At 41.3% G+C, this 15,215-nt stretch overlaps 1 protein-coding gene across 3 annotated transcripts in view; it reads left to right on the forward strand.

Moving 5' to 3' along the window:
* epha6 (eph receptor A6) overlaps positions 1 to 15,215 on the forward strand; it is a 754,048-nt gene that overhangs the window by 563,215 nt on the left and 175,618 nt on the right. The gene's annotated exons all lie outside the window — the stretch shown is intronic.

Raw genomic sequence — 15,215 nt, forward strand, 5'->3', positions numbered from 1 at the left:
AGAAAAAGAGCTGGAGGGTGGAGAGAGGGAGCTTGGGGGCTGGAAGAGAGAGAGAGAGCTTGGAGGCGGGGGTGGTGAGTGGGGAAGAGAGAGAGAGCCTGGTTGAGAGGGGAGTGGGTAGAGAGACATGGGCGGGGGGGGGGGAATCTGAGGGGAGAGAGGGAACTCAGAGAAGATGGATCACGTTCTTCCTACCCCCTGGTGTGTGAAAGCTCGTGCGTGTGTTACAAGGGACATCGTTTGGGTGGATGATATCCAGAAGTCACGACTGTCACTATTCATTTCATACCCAACAAACATGTTAACAATCCGCACACAATGACCCATCTATGGCCGGGGATGGGGGGGGTGGGTAAGGTCTTGCGCTTGGGTAAGAGTCTTCAGCTGACAGAGGGATGCACTTACGCTGGAGTGATGGACGTCAGCTGGAACTTGGTGGCTTTTGGGGAGATCTATCCTCTGGCTTCTGAAGTCAAAATGGATCGAATTATAGATTGGAAATTTACTCAGAACTTGGGCTGGGCGGTTCCAGTTACACATTCCAGAGGAACTTTAGGGTGTGGCTTATCCTCCAAGGGGACCAATCAGCAATAGGTCTGGAGAGCCAATCAGAGAAACTGCTGCATTTCAGTTAGTACAAATAGACGTATTCTATATATAATTAAAAATTACATCACGTTTATTGAGCGGGATAGAAGTACAAAATAAAATAAAAGATTTGGATAGTTTAGAACTCTCTGCTTGGCTTATAGGTTCTCTTCATAAACAATTTTTGAACATCTTGTATTTTTTTTGCAGTAGCTTTCACAATTTGCGATCCTTGATGAAACTTTTAAAGCGATTCTTTGTCGAGCTCTTCCCACACAATGGTACAGCGAGATGGAAATTGGTGATCTAGCAAAAGTGCATTATACTTGACCTAGTTTTAGACAGCTTTTGGCTGTAGACTTGTAAACAAAATAACCTTTCAAAGATCCTAGCGCAGCCCCTTGACAAACCTGTCCTAAGATAGTTATCCATTTTCAGGACAATGCATAGCTTTGCAAAACTTGTTGAGGTAGATATCACAGCTAGTGGTCCTTTGAGGACCTGTTACAATATCAAATTAAGCAGATTGTAAATATTCAAAGTTCACAGCTTAGTGATTGTTATTAATTATTTCTGTCAGCTGGGTGAGCTGTGAGCCTTCTGCCACCTGTTGAACAATGGAAAGAATTTCCATTCCAGATAGCTGGTTGCAGCCTTTCTTAAATCCTCAAATGTAATTAAAAGTATCAGGGAAGGAAAAGGGCACAAAGTCACTCTCATTAAATTGCTATGAATCACCGACACTGTGGAGTCTTGGTCAAATAGTATGTGTATTGCATCTAGATAAACTGTTCCCAGTAAAGGCAGTAGCCAATTCAATGTGGGCACAATATTGGCACAGCTACAATCCCAAACCCCCCTCAAAAATATATAAAATAAGTATGTTTAAGTTATTAAATAGGATGGTACTCTGATTTACTTCAGTGCCTCAGCAGGGATTCCATCCACTCCCATAGCCTTGTTGTTTTTCAGCTGTCTTAGGGCTTTTTCTACCTCATGCAGTGTTGGGGTTTTGCCGAGGTGGTGGCGGGTCGCATGCTGCGGGATGGAGTCGAGAACACTCGGGTCAAAGGCAGAGTCTCGATTGAGGAGATCTTCGAAGTGCTCCTTCCAGCGGGCCCTGACAAACCAGTCTCACCCACCCCTTCCCTCAACGACTATCTGCCCCACCTGTGACAGAGTCTGTGGTTCTCATATTGAACTGTTCAGTTACCTAAGAGCTCATATTAAGAGTGGAAGCAAGTCTTCCTTGATTCCGAGGAACTGCCTATGAATTACTCTGATTTATCAGTGTCTACCAATGAAAGGGCTTAACACTGTTGGCAATAATAGTCAACACATACAATTATCAGTGGCCCCAATAAAAAAGCCAATATACCAATAAAAACAAGTTAGGTGCCCTATTCAGGGAGATCACAATGATATGACATGGGACAAGAAAAGTTTGCACGAGTGCAGTGGCATCCATCACCCAGGTGAGCATAAGATTTTGTAAAAATGTAGAAAGAAAAATATTTTGCTTTCCAGCAGATAGGCTTCCAGTTCTATCAGGAGCTGTGAGCACATAAAATTTCACCAAAGCAGCACTCAAAAGTTAAGGGTCTTTCAAATCAATAACAGAACTGCCACAAACTCACTTTCCCCAAATTTCATCATCCATCGATTGAAGGTGATGATTCAGACTAGGTCCGATTTCACCAGCGATGGACAACTTGCACAAGCTCACCAAAATGACCGTTCTTCACTTGCAAACCTAGAAAATGTGTTTCCACGGGCTGTTCAATTCTGAGCAGCATCATATCCAATCCCAGTCCTGTCTTCATCTGAAATCCATAGTTAGGCACTTTCCAGAAAGAGTCATTGGATAATGATCAGGGTTGGAAACCCTGGTTAATTTTTTTTTTGCTTGCCCTCTCACACCTAGCTGATGAACATGAGGCCTGTTTGAGGATCCCTATCACCAGCCAAGCTGACATCAGCTAACTTAGCAAAAACCAGGGAACCTGGAAACTTCCTTGTCCCCATGGCTCAGTTTTCAATTTATCAGCAGAGCTGGAAGAGCTCAACATATTCATCTAATAAGTGCTGTATTCTGAGAAAAAATAAATTATGTAGAATGTATAATTTTCTCTAAGTAGAATAATAAAGTGGAACCAATGCGATATTATGCAAAATACTGCCATATTCTCACTTTTTGCATTACCTGGCGAGCTGAATTGTGAATCTGAGAGTTTCTTTGTTTTCAATGATGTTTCAAATTGCTAGATGTTAAAGATCCAGAATTTGACACTGTGGCATTTTAATTAAATAACTAGCGCATTGTAAATTAAGTTATTTGAGACCATCTGTGCATTAGTATCTTGAAAAATTATTCATTGACTTCTTTTAGCAAAATAACAAAAAGCTTTCTGCGTGTAATAAGGTTTCACTTGAGCTCAATTAACAGTTAGCAGATGGTTTGTGCAGCAAATTACATTTTGAATTCAACACTGCATTTTTCACTCTGCACAGTATAATTTCCCCACACATACCCAGCACAATAAAAAAATCTTTAAAATGGAGCTGCATTTCAGATTTCTGAAGGTAGTGTTGTATATTTTAGTTTAGTAACCATGACAGTGTTATTAAAGTTAAAGTGGCAGTATGGATAGACTGATGGCTAATGGACAGAAAGCAGAGAATAAGACTAAACGGATGTTTCTGATTGGCAAGATGTAGCCCGTGGTATTTCTCAGGGATCTGTGTGGGAGCTATCTTTCTCCATACATAGAGGAAATTATGTCAGAATGTGTGGCTGATACCAAATCATGACAATTAAGATTTGAGGACAAGCTATGAGGAAGAATGTAGAAGATTGCTGATGGATATTGACAGGTTAAAGTTGTTGGCAAAGATGTGGCAAATGCAGTTCAATGTAGAAAAATGTGAAGTAGTATATTTTGGGAAGAAGAACAGAGAATGGAAAAATATCCTAAGTGGAAAAATATGCTAAGCAGAAAAATTCTCAAATGGAATGGATTAATAGAGAAATCTTTGGGTACAAATGCACAAATCTTTCAAAGCAGGATTAGATTATACTTTAAATATGTCCGTAGCGCAAAAATAGTTGTCGCTCTTTCCTAATTCCCTCAAATCATCAAGAACCCATCAAAACACAATTTATCAGGAATCACTTCATTCATTCTCACCATATCTTCTTCAAAGTATATTCCTCAACTCACCACAAGTACCAGTTTATTGTAAAAATATGCACTTTGGCTGCTGATCTGGCATTAACCCTGATTAAACCACATTTTTGGGTTTGTCATTTTGATATTCAAAAGTGCATTGTAGGAACGTCTCTGAGATCTCCCTGCATGCTCTCCTCCCTCCAGATGAGAGAGATGAGGTCATGTATCTGCGCCAGCAACGCCTCTCCACCATAATTTAGCACCTCAGCAGAGATTCCATCTGCACCCATAGCCTTGTTATTCTTCAGCTGTTTTATGGCTTTGCCTATCTCATGCAATGTTGGAGCTTCACTGAGTTGGTGGTGGGACGCATGCTGCGGGATGGAGTCGAGAACACTCGAGTCAAAGGCAGAGTCTCGATTGAGGAGATCTTTAAAGTGCTCCTTCCATCAGGCCCTGATAGCCTCGGTGTCCTTGATGAGTGTTTGCCCCGTTCTTGGCCAGGAGTGGGGGTGGGGCCTTGGGAGTTTGGACCGTAGGTGGCCTTGACTGCAGTGAAGAATACTCGCATATCGTGGTTGTATGGATCTTGAGGCATGGACAATGTATAGAAGGAACCTCAAGTCGCTGGAGAAATATCACCAACAATGTCTCCGCAAGATCCTGCAAATCTCCTGGGAGGACAGGCGGACCAACATCAGTGTACTCGCCCAGGCTAACATCCCCAGTATTGAAGCACTGACCACACTCGATCAGCTTCGCTGGGCAGGTCACATAGTTCGCATGCCAGACACGAGACTCTCTAAGCAAATGCTTTATGCGGCGCTCCTTCATGGTAAACAAGCCAAAGGAGGACAGCGGAAACGTTACAAAGCCTCCCTGGTAAAGTGCGACATCACCACTGACACCTGGGAGATCCTGGCCGAAGATCGCCCGAGGTGGAGAAAGTACATCCGGGAGGACGTTGAGCTCTTCGAGTCCCAACGCAAAGAGTGTGAAGAGGCCAAGCGCAAGCAGCGGAAGGAGCGTGCGGCAAACCAGCCCCACCGATCCCTTCCCTCGACGAATGTCTGTCCCACCTGTAACAGGGTCTGTGGCTCTCGTATCGGACTGTTCAGCCACCAAAGAACTCACTTTGGGAGTGGAAGCAAGTCTTCCTCGATTCCGAGGGACTGCCTAAGATGATTACCTGTAGGAACGTGAAGTCACAAATTCATATTTTCTAGTAATGAATTATATGGCCTGATTTTTTTTGTATTATTGACATTGGTGTAAATGCTGTTTACTTTTCACAAGTGAACATTGCTAACCCCAACTTTACATTCTGCTGCATGAAACTATTTACTCAGTGGAAAGAAATGTTGCAGTTAAAGCCAGTAGAGGGACGATTTATTTCTGCACAAAGAAAACATATTAAAACAAATGTATTGTCCTTTGAGTTGGACTCCTGTTTGTGCTCCTATACATCTAAAATGACCTCAGACACAAGCATACTGTGTCACACATAAATTGGATATCAATTTTATGATGGACAGTGTCAACAACAAAATAACATAAGCTTCAGCAGTGGGGAAAAGGGACCCATAATGTAGACCTAAACAAGGAACCTCAAGCTAATGAAAGTACTCGGAAATTGATTCAGGCTTTAAAGAGTTTGTGAAGCTCAGTGGAGTGTTTTGAGGCAGGCTTAATTACCAGAATATCCAGTTCCAAACACTGCTGTTGTATTTCATTTTCAGTCCAACAGATTCTGTAGCAATTAAGATAAAAATAATTTATATATATGTATCCCAACTATGAGCCAGTTCTCATGCCTTGCACTCTGACATTAAAACCGCATTGCAACATTCAGCCATTCTGTTTTTAAATGTTGGTGTATATGGAAGCATCTAAATATATAATTGCAGCATGTGAGAAGCATCTGTGATCCATACGCCATACCTATTTCAAATGCTGAATACACTTAATGGAGGTTATTGTAAAATGTTTTGGGCAGTTTTGCTAATGGAAATCAGAACTTACTACACATGTCTCTTGGTCCTTTGTTCCCACACAAGTGAAGGTCACATATTCTCTGTTGCAAGATGCTCCAGATTTTTAAAGAAGACTAATTGGAGACAAAATATCTCATGAAATGAATACCTTAAACAATAAAGAAAGTCCAGATACATATTTTCACCTCTCAGCTAAATGCAGTACTCTTCAGCGATTCTACACACTATACGCCACCAGCTAGAAAACACATTGGCAGCAAGGGTTTGGCTTGAAATGATTGACCTCCCCTTTTACTTATCCCAGTATTGCAGAGATTTTAGTATAACAATGTCTGATTTTCATTACTTCATAATGTTATCAGTTGCCAACAGAAGAAATACGTATCTGGAGTGAGCCACATCCGCAGTGTACTAAAGGTCTGGGGTAGTGTGACGCTTCATCACACCTCCTGTTAAGGTCCTGTATTGAAATATATTATGAAAAAAAGTCTATAAATCAGCGCCATTTATAGCTACCATTCAACCTCTATCAGGCTTCTGCAGATTCATTCTTCGACACCAGATAAGACAGGCTTCCCCTGACTATAGTTTAATGCATTATTAATTATGGGTTTCCATATAGTATCGCGATTACTTCTACAAATAAGAAATAAACAGTTTCTGTCTGGAAAGCGACAGTTTTATGAGTTCTTGGAATATGCTGCCGCAAGCTTTTTATGCAGATTGTGAAAGTATTATGCGATGTATGTTTAAGGGAAAATATTACTTACTAATTAATGTCACTCCTACTGCTTATTTGATTGCCATTTTATTAACACAATGAAAAAAGTGGCATGTCTCACAAACTGTTCTGTGCTTGAGTTGCATACAAAGTGTAATCAGATGAGTTTGTATTTTTATGTACACTGAACTGATACAGCTACAAAGAGTTGTAGTTGAAGAATGCCACTCTCCGTTTCAGACAGCACACAGCCAGATGTAAGTGGCCTGCTACAATCAGATAAAAGCATTTTGTAAATTTTGGAATAACACAAAACAATAGTGTTGATTTACGTAGCAGCTGAAGTTCCCTTAATGTATTTTTTATCTACATGTGGACTGTCATAACTGGCAAAAACTTTCATTTTTCTGCATATGTATTTCATATAGATGTTCTAAAAGAGATGGTTGTAGAGATAGTGGGTGCATTGGTTGTGATCTTTAAAAAATCCATAGATTCTAGAATGGTCCCAAAGGATTAGAAGGTAGCAAATGTAACCCCGCGATTCAAGAAAAGAGAGCGAGAGAACACACAGGGAACAACAAGCGAGTTAGCCTGACATCCAGGGCAAATTTTAGAATCCATTATTAGGAGTGGTAACAGTGCACTTAGAAAATTATAATAATTTTAGGCAAAGTCAACTTAGTTTTATGTAAGGCAAATCATGTTTGACAAATTTATTAGAGTTTTTGGAGGATGCAACTAGCAGGATAGATAAAAGAGAACTAGTGGATGGGATATATTTGGATTTCCATAAGGCTTTTGATGAGGTGCCACATAAAAGGTTGCAATGCAACATAAGGGCTCATGGGATTGGGGGTAATCTATTATCATGGATAGGAAACAGAGAGTATGGATACATTTTCAGGTTGGCAGGCTGTAACTAGTGGGCCTCAGCTAATTAATATCTATATTAATGACTTAGATGAAGGGATGTATCTAAGTTTGCTGACGATACAAAGCTAGGTGGGAAAGTAAGTTGTGAGGAGGACACAAAGGGCAATAAGGTGGCAGATAGAGAGTAATGTGGGGAAATATGAGATTATTCACTTTAGTAGGAAGAATAGAAAAATAGAATATTATTTAAATGGTGAGAAATCATTAAATGTTGGTGTTGAGAGAGATTTAGGTGTTCTCGTACAGGAAACCGAGTTAGCATGCAGGTACAGTAAGCAATTAGGAAGGTAAATGGAATGTTAGCCTTTATTGGAAGGGGATTGAAGTACAAGAGTAAGGAAGTCGTGCTGCAATTGTATAGGGCTTTGATGAGACCACAGCTGAAGTACTGTCACCATTTTGGTCTCCTTATCTGAGGACAGATGTACTTGCCTTAGAGATGATTCAACAAAGATTCACTAGATTGATTCTTGGGATGAGAGGCCTATCCTATGAGGAGAAATTGAGTAGATTGCACCTCTGGAGTTTAGAAGAATGAGAGGTGATCTCATTGAAACATATAAGATTCTGAGGGGGATTGACACGGTAGATAGTGAGAGGTTGTTTCCCCTGGCTGGGGAGTCTAGAAATAGGGGACATAGTCTCAGGATAAAGGGTCGACCATTTAAAACAGATGTGGAGGAATTTCTTCACCCAGAAGATTGTGAATCTTTGGAATTCTCTACCCCAAAGGGCTGTGGATGCTGAGTTGTTGAGTATATTCAAAGCTGAGATAGATAGATTTTTAGACTCTGGGGGAATCAAAGGATATGGAGATTGGGTGGGGAAGTGGAGTTGAGGTCGAAGATCAGCCATGATCTTATTGAATGGCAGAGCAGGCTCGAGGGGTCGTATGGCCTACTCCTGCTCCTAATTCTTACGTTTTTAAACCATGTTGATGTTCTGACACTGTACACAGGACATGGAAGTAAAGTAAAAAAAAAGAAACATAATGGTTTAAAAAAGACGTCTTAAAAATTGAAGACCTGGTGGCTTGGATTCCCCTCCATAGTGTCCATTTCAAAGTGAATATGGGGTAATAAACAAAGGAAATTACATTCTTAAAGGCTACCACCTCAAATCTGCCACAAAAATCCTAAACCTGAATTATCTTCCCAAAATACCAGCTGTTCCCAAAAGGCTGTGGATACTGTTTCTCATTCTTAATAGGCCTTAGTGGCTCAGCCAGTGGCAACCCTTCTGACTGTCTAACTGATGCCTCGTGATTGGGTGTCTCTGTGTTGGTGCTGGCCAAAGTAAGATGCCAGTATAGAGTTGGTGATTCTGTGGCAGTTAATTTTGTTGTGCTCGGGTACTCATCGGAGTGGCTGCCCTCTTCCTCAAAGACACTCCCTAATGTCTGAAGGGCAGAAGAACTTGGTTGATCGTGAAGAAATAACGGGCCAGTGTACAGCATTGCACTACTTTAAGAAAGCTCAAGAAGCTGAAACTACATATTATGAGCCTTGCCCAACATTTACATAGGAACAGGAGTAGACCATTCAGTCCCTTGAGTCTGTTCCGCTATTTAATTAGATCATGGATGATCTGTACTTCAATTCTATTTGCCCACCTTCGATTTATATTCCTCGTAACCCTTACCTAATAAAAACCTGTTGATCTCAGTCTTTAAATTTTAATTGCCCAACATCCACCATCTTCTAACTTATTTTTAGTTTCCCTTGTACCGCATTAACAATCTCTGTTGGTTCCAACCTTGCCCTCTCCAACAGGCTCTTCTGTTCATCTGCCTATTCCGTGTAAAGCCTCCTTTTCCTGCAGACCCAGGGTTTTCTGTGATAGTTATCCACCCCATTGTTCTTTTTTCCTTTGGAAGGAGAAAAGACAATGTCATTGGTCTGTGAGTGTCATGGAGACCTCATCATCATCATCGTAGGCAGTTCCTCAGGGTCGATGATGACTTCCGAACTAAAAATTAGTACTTAGGTGACTGATGAACTCATTTTAAATGGTGCAAGATGCCTGTGCGTGAATTCTTTTAACGTGGGGTGGTCGTTGCACACCCGCCACCACACGGGCTTGACAGAGCTGGGTCTTGGTCCAGTGGCAAGGGCATGCAAGATGACTGGAGACCAGGCTCCGCCGCATGTGCCAATACATACACACAAACTCAAACATACTCCTACGAAGTCGGGCTTTTTTGATTTCGGACTTTTTTAGACTTCATGGGACACTCAGAGGAGCAGTTTGGAGCATGAGGCTGGAGCTGTGGGCATGGAGACCTGCAATGATAATGAAAGGTGAGGGTCTCTTGCCTCGTTTCAACAAGTATCATTGAAGACTAGCAGAAGCCCCTGTGGAAGATATAGTGAGTTGAGAGTGGTTTTGAGTAAAGAAGGTGTGTGAATGTTTGGAGATGTTGCTCTTAGCAAAAGTGAGTTTCCCTGCCATCCAGGTGCTAAGTGGAAAAAAACAAATTATCTGTACAACAACAACAACCACGTAATAAGCAGCAGTCAACATGGGTGCAGAAGGAAAATAACTTGCCTGACTGACCACCTCAACCTACTTGAGGAAATAACATCTCAAATAGATTATGGAAAGCCCTATGATGTTGTGTACTTTGATTTCCAAATAGCTTTTTGACAAAGTTCCACATGAAAGGTGATTAGTTAAAATCAATGCTATGGGTATTCCAGAATAAACCTTGAGAATGGATAAGAAATTAGCGAAAGGGTAGGAAATAGGGAGTTCTGTAGGAGTCAGGGAAAATACTCACTAAAGTGCCTCAGGCCTGTTTCTCATTAACAAAGGACCTGGATTGAGGAAATTATAGTAAAATTTAAAATTTACAGAAAATAACATAGAAACATAGAAAATAGGTGCAGGAGTAGGCCATTCGGCCCTTCGAGCCTGCACTACCATTCAATAAGATCATGGCTGATCATTCCCTCATTTCCTGCTTTCTCTCCATATCCCTTGATCCCTTTAGCCGTAAGGACCATGTCTAACTCCCTCTTGAATATATCCAAAGAACTGGCATCAACAACTCTCTGCGGTCAGGAATTCCACAGGTTAACAACTCTCTGAGTGAAGAAATTTCTCCTCATCCCAGTCCTAAATGGCCTACCCCTTATCCGAAGACTGTGTCCCCTAGTTCTGGACTTCCCCAACATCGGGAACATTCTTCCCGCATTTAACCTGTCCAGTCCCGTCATAATCTTATGTTTCTATGAGATCTCCTCTCATCCTTCTAAACTCCAGTGTATAAAGGCCCAGTTGATCCAGTCTCCTCTCATATGTCAGTCCCGCCATCCCAGGAATCAGTCTGGTGAACCTTCGCTGCACTCCCTCAATAGCAAGAATATCCTTCCTTAGATTAGGAGACCAAAACTGAACGCAATATTCCAGGTGAGGTCTCTCAGAGAAGCAGTAAAATCAGATGAAACAGCCAGAAATTACAGAACAAATTACATAAGAACATAAGAATTAGGAGCAGGAGTAGGCCATTTGGTCACTTGAGCCTGTGTCGCCATTCAATAAAATCATGGCTGATCTTTGACCTTAACTCCACTTTCCTGCTCTAGCCGCAATTGCTTGCTATACATGCATGCTAACTTCCTGTGGTTTTTGTACTAGGATACCTAAATCTCTCTGAACGCAACAACAACAACAACCTGTATTTATATAAGAACATAAGGAATAGGAGCAGGAGCAGGCCATTTTGTGCCTTGTTTTCTCTAGAGTCCAAACATCTGTCTATCTCAGTCTTGAATATACTCAATGACTGAACATCCACAGCCCTTTGGGGCAGAGAATTTCAAAGATTCATAACCCTCTGAATGAAGACATTTCTCCACATCTCAGCCTTAAAAGGATGACTCCTTATCCTGAGACTATGCCCCCTAGTTCTAGACTCTCCAGTCACGGAGAACAATCTATCAGCATCTATCCTGTCAATTCCCATCAGAATCTTATATGTTTCAATTAGATCACTTCTCATTCTTCTAAATTCCAGAGAGTTTAGGCCCAATCTACTCAATCTCTCCTCACAGGACAACCCTCTTATCCCAGGATTCAATCTACTGAACCTTCGTTGCATCGCCGCTAAAGCAAGTACATCCTTCCATCGGAGACCAAAACTGTGCACAGTACTCCAGGTGTGGTCTCGCCAAGGCCCTGTACAATAGTAGAAAGACTTTCTTGCTCTTGTACTCAAACCCTCTAGCAATAAAGGCAAACATGCCATTTGCCTTCCTAATTGCTTGCTGTACATGCATGCTAACTCCGACACCTAAATCGCTCTGAACACAACTTCAACAACTTGTATTTATGTAAGAACACAGGAAATAGGAGCAGGAGCAAGCCATTTGGTGCCTATGTCTGCTCCGTCATTCAATAAGACCATGGCTGATCTGATCATGGACTCAGCTCCACTTCCCTGCCCGCTCCCCATAATCCTTTACTCCCTTATCGCACAAATATCTGTCCATCTCCACCTTAAATATATTCAATGACCCAGCCTCCACAGCTCTCTGGGGCAGAGAATTCCTTAGATTTACAATCATCTGAGAGAAGAAATTCCTCCTCATCTCAGTTTTAAATGAGCGACCCCTTATTCTGAAACTATGCCCCCTAGTTCTCGATTTCCCCATGAGTGGAAACATCCACTCTGCATCCATCTTGTTGACCCCACTCATATAGCATCTTTGACGTAGTAAAATGTCCCAAGGCGCTTCACCGGAGTGTTATGACAAAAGTTTGACACCGATTCAACCGTGTCAGACAGGTCACGAAGAACACCAACATTTAATAGTTTCTCACCATTTAAAAAATATTCTGTTTTCCTATTCTTCCTACCAAAGTGAATAACCTCACATTTCCCCACATTATATTCCATCTGCCACCTTATTGCCCACTCACTTAACCTGTCTATATTGAATTTCACACAATATTTAAGTGGGTGGAGCAATGGCAGTTCAAGTTTAATGTAGGCATGTAAATTGCTGCACATAGCAAAGAATGATAGGTAACATATATATTCAATGAAGGTTGTTGAAATAACTAAAGAGGAAGCTGGAAGACACCAAGGGGGCTTAGTAGACTCAGTGCTAAATATGTCTAGTATCACTTTGTGTTACCTGCAATCAGATACTCCCTCCCCATGGCGCACCCGACATAGCAACAATCCCACTCAGACATTCCCACTGCTGTACTGCATTTGCTTTGCCGAGATACCCCATCCCTACACTGAATCAGTCCCACACAGACACCACCTCCCCTACACTGCATCAGTTCGAGTCAAACACTCCACCTCTATACTGCATCATGTTGCACCCCAAGGCCTTGACCCACACACTGCCATCGAAAGAGCCAACTGAATATCAGTTTCTATTATGTTAGTGGCTCTTATTTCTGTAATGTTCACCCTGTAGATATTATGGAACAGCCAACATATTTAAAAACAATACCCAGTATTGTGCACATTAAAATGACTAAACCACAACATAATTTCTGCTGTAATGGTTTCCAGCAGACGCTGTTTCCCAGCTCCTGTCTAAATCAGCTGAAGGGGAGAATGAAAGGCTGTAAACACCTGACACAGCCATGTGTGGCCAGAAGAGCTTTGCTGAAGTGCATTATTTGGTTCGCCTCATCGCAGCTCAGGAAGTTTAATCCCATGCTGATGTTTGTCAGCTGAGACTGACAGGGAACAGTGGGCTCAAAACACTTCAAGTTGAGGATTCGCAAGTATGTAACAGTACTCTCCAGGTAATGTCCCTGCTACCCACAATTTTCCAGCCATTATGTCCAACTGCTACTGAGGGCACACTTCCGCTTCATGTGCTGCTGTAAAAATTTTAAAAAGCAGATTTTCATCAGCAAACGCTGACATGCACACAGCACCTCTGAGCCACTGATTCTTCGCATAATGGTTGGCATCTATGGTCTAGCAATGCAGAGGTTTAGCATAACTTCCTTACTTTTGTACTCTATTACTCTTATGATGGTAATTTATTTCCAATTCAGATGTCAGTGCATTTTGGAACAGGTCTTTTCAACATCTATTTGTTAGTTTTTTTTAAACTGAAGAAGCCTATTGAATGAAGTCTGTAATTAGTGTGAAAAGTGACAGATGAGAACGAAGGCCTCTGACGAAGGGTCATCAACCCGAAACGTTAACTCTTGCTTCCTCTCCACAGATGCTACCTGACCTGCTGCGATTTCCATCATTTTATGTTTTTATTCCTTTGAACTTAAGGTGTACGGTTGGTTTGGAGAATGGCACATGGAAATTGTTTTCCAAACGTGAGCCCATGGGACTTTGTTTGTAACCATGAAGTAACACTTTCTTATTCTATACTGACCACACATGCTGTCATGTATCCTCAATAACATAGGTAGCTCACCTCAGTATAATGACTGAGAGACAATCAGTTGTTTTAATAACCCTTTTGAAGTTCTGCCTTTCATTAGAGGTGCCATGAATATCTTATGGGTTTCTCCATAGAGTGTGAAACCATGTAATAAATGAAATGCATTAGTCTTATCTGGCAACTAATGCTGGAGCATTGACTTTCCATTCAGAAGTCTGGGTTTGAATGCTAGTCATGACTGTCACTAGAATTTGGTTTCCCTCGATAAGTGAGTTTTGCTAGCGAGCAGCTGAACAGCACGAGCATTTTATCTCTGATGTGGGAGAAAGATTAGAGGAACATCTATCAGAAAAAGCCATAATATGCCTCATCATACCTGTTCATCGTGGCAAAGAATTTACAAGTGTCAACGGCCCCAGAGTTCAGAATATCCTCTCCAGGCTTATATAAGACATGTGATAGTAGTAGAGATGTGCAGAAAAGTGAGGTGAATTTTTTATCAAAAAAGTTCTTTAGTTTTGCCACAGAAAATAGTGCAAATCATTTTGATAATGGGTATAAAACAGGACACAAAGTAATCCACATACCTACAACTGGAGGGTTGCCATGGTAGCCAGCTCACAATTTACATTTTCTTTCTTTAAAATGTATTCTGCATCTCTGACATTTTTTTTTTCTTATTGCACAGATGTAATTCTCACGTTAACTTTTTTTAATCAGAAGCCTGTTAAAGTTTACTGTGTCCATGTATTTGAATGGGTACAGTAGTGTGGTATTTATGTTATTGGACTAGTTATCCAAGCAATGTGAGTTCAAATCCCAACATGGTAGTTTGAGAATTTGAATTTAGTTTTATAAATCTGGGGAGGGGTTGGGGAAGCTGGTACCAGTAAAAGTGACCATGAAGCTGTTGGATTGTTGTAAAAACTCAACTGGTTCACTAATGTCCTTTAAGAACGGAAAGCTGCCGACCTTACCTAGTCTGGCTATGTGATTCCAGTCCCACACTAGCATGGTTACCTGTTACCTGCCCTCTGAAATGACCTCGCAAACCACTCAGTTGTATCAAATCACTACTTATTCAATAAGAAGGCCCATCACCACCTTTTCCAGGGCAATTAGGAATAGGCAATAAAATGTCAACCTTTCCCGCAATGCCCCACATTCCGAAGATGATTTTTTTTTAACCAGAATAGATGGAATAAATGTTCAGTTTGGTTTTGCTATGGAGGGTTGCTCTGCTTTGGAAATAATTGTGTTAGTATCTTTCTGACAGCTCCACACCAAACTATATTAGAAAAAACAAATGTTTGTGGCTGTGCTTCCTATTAAACACAAATAAGTAAAATAGTGCCCCATTGGAACTTTTGCACTGTTTGTGTCAATAAGCCACTTAGATCCACTGAAGAGACTACAGGCAGAGGGGTGA

This window comes from Pristiophorus japonicus, chromosome 11 (assembly GCF_044704955.1).
Source record: "Pristiophorus japonicus isolate sPriJap1 chromosome 11, sPriJap1.hap1, whole genome shotgun sequence".
Taxonomy (NCBI): domain Eukaryota; kingdom Metazoa; phylum Chordata; class Chondrichthyes; family Pristiophoridae; genus Pristiophorus; species Pristiophorus japonicus.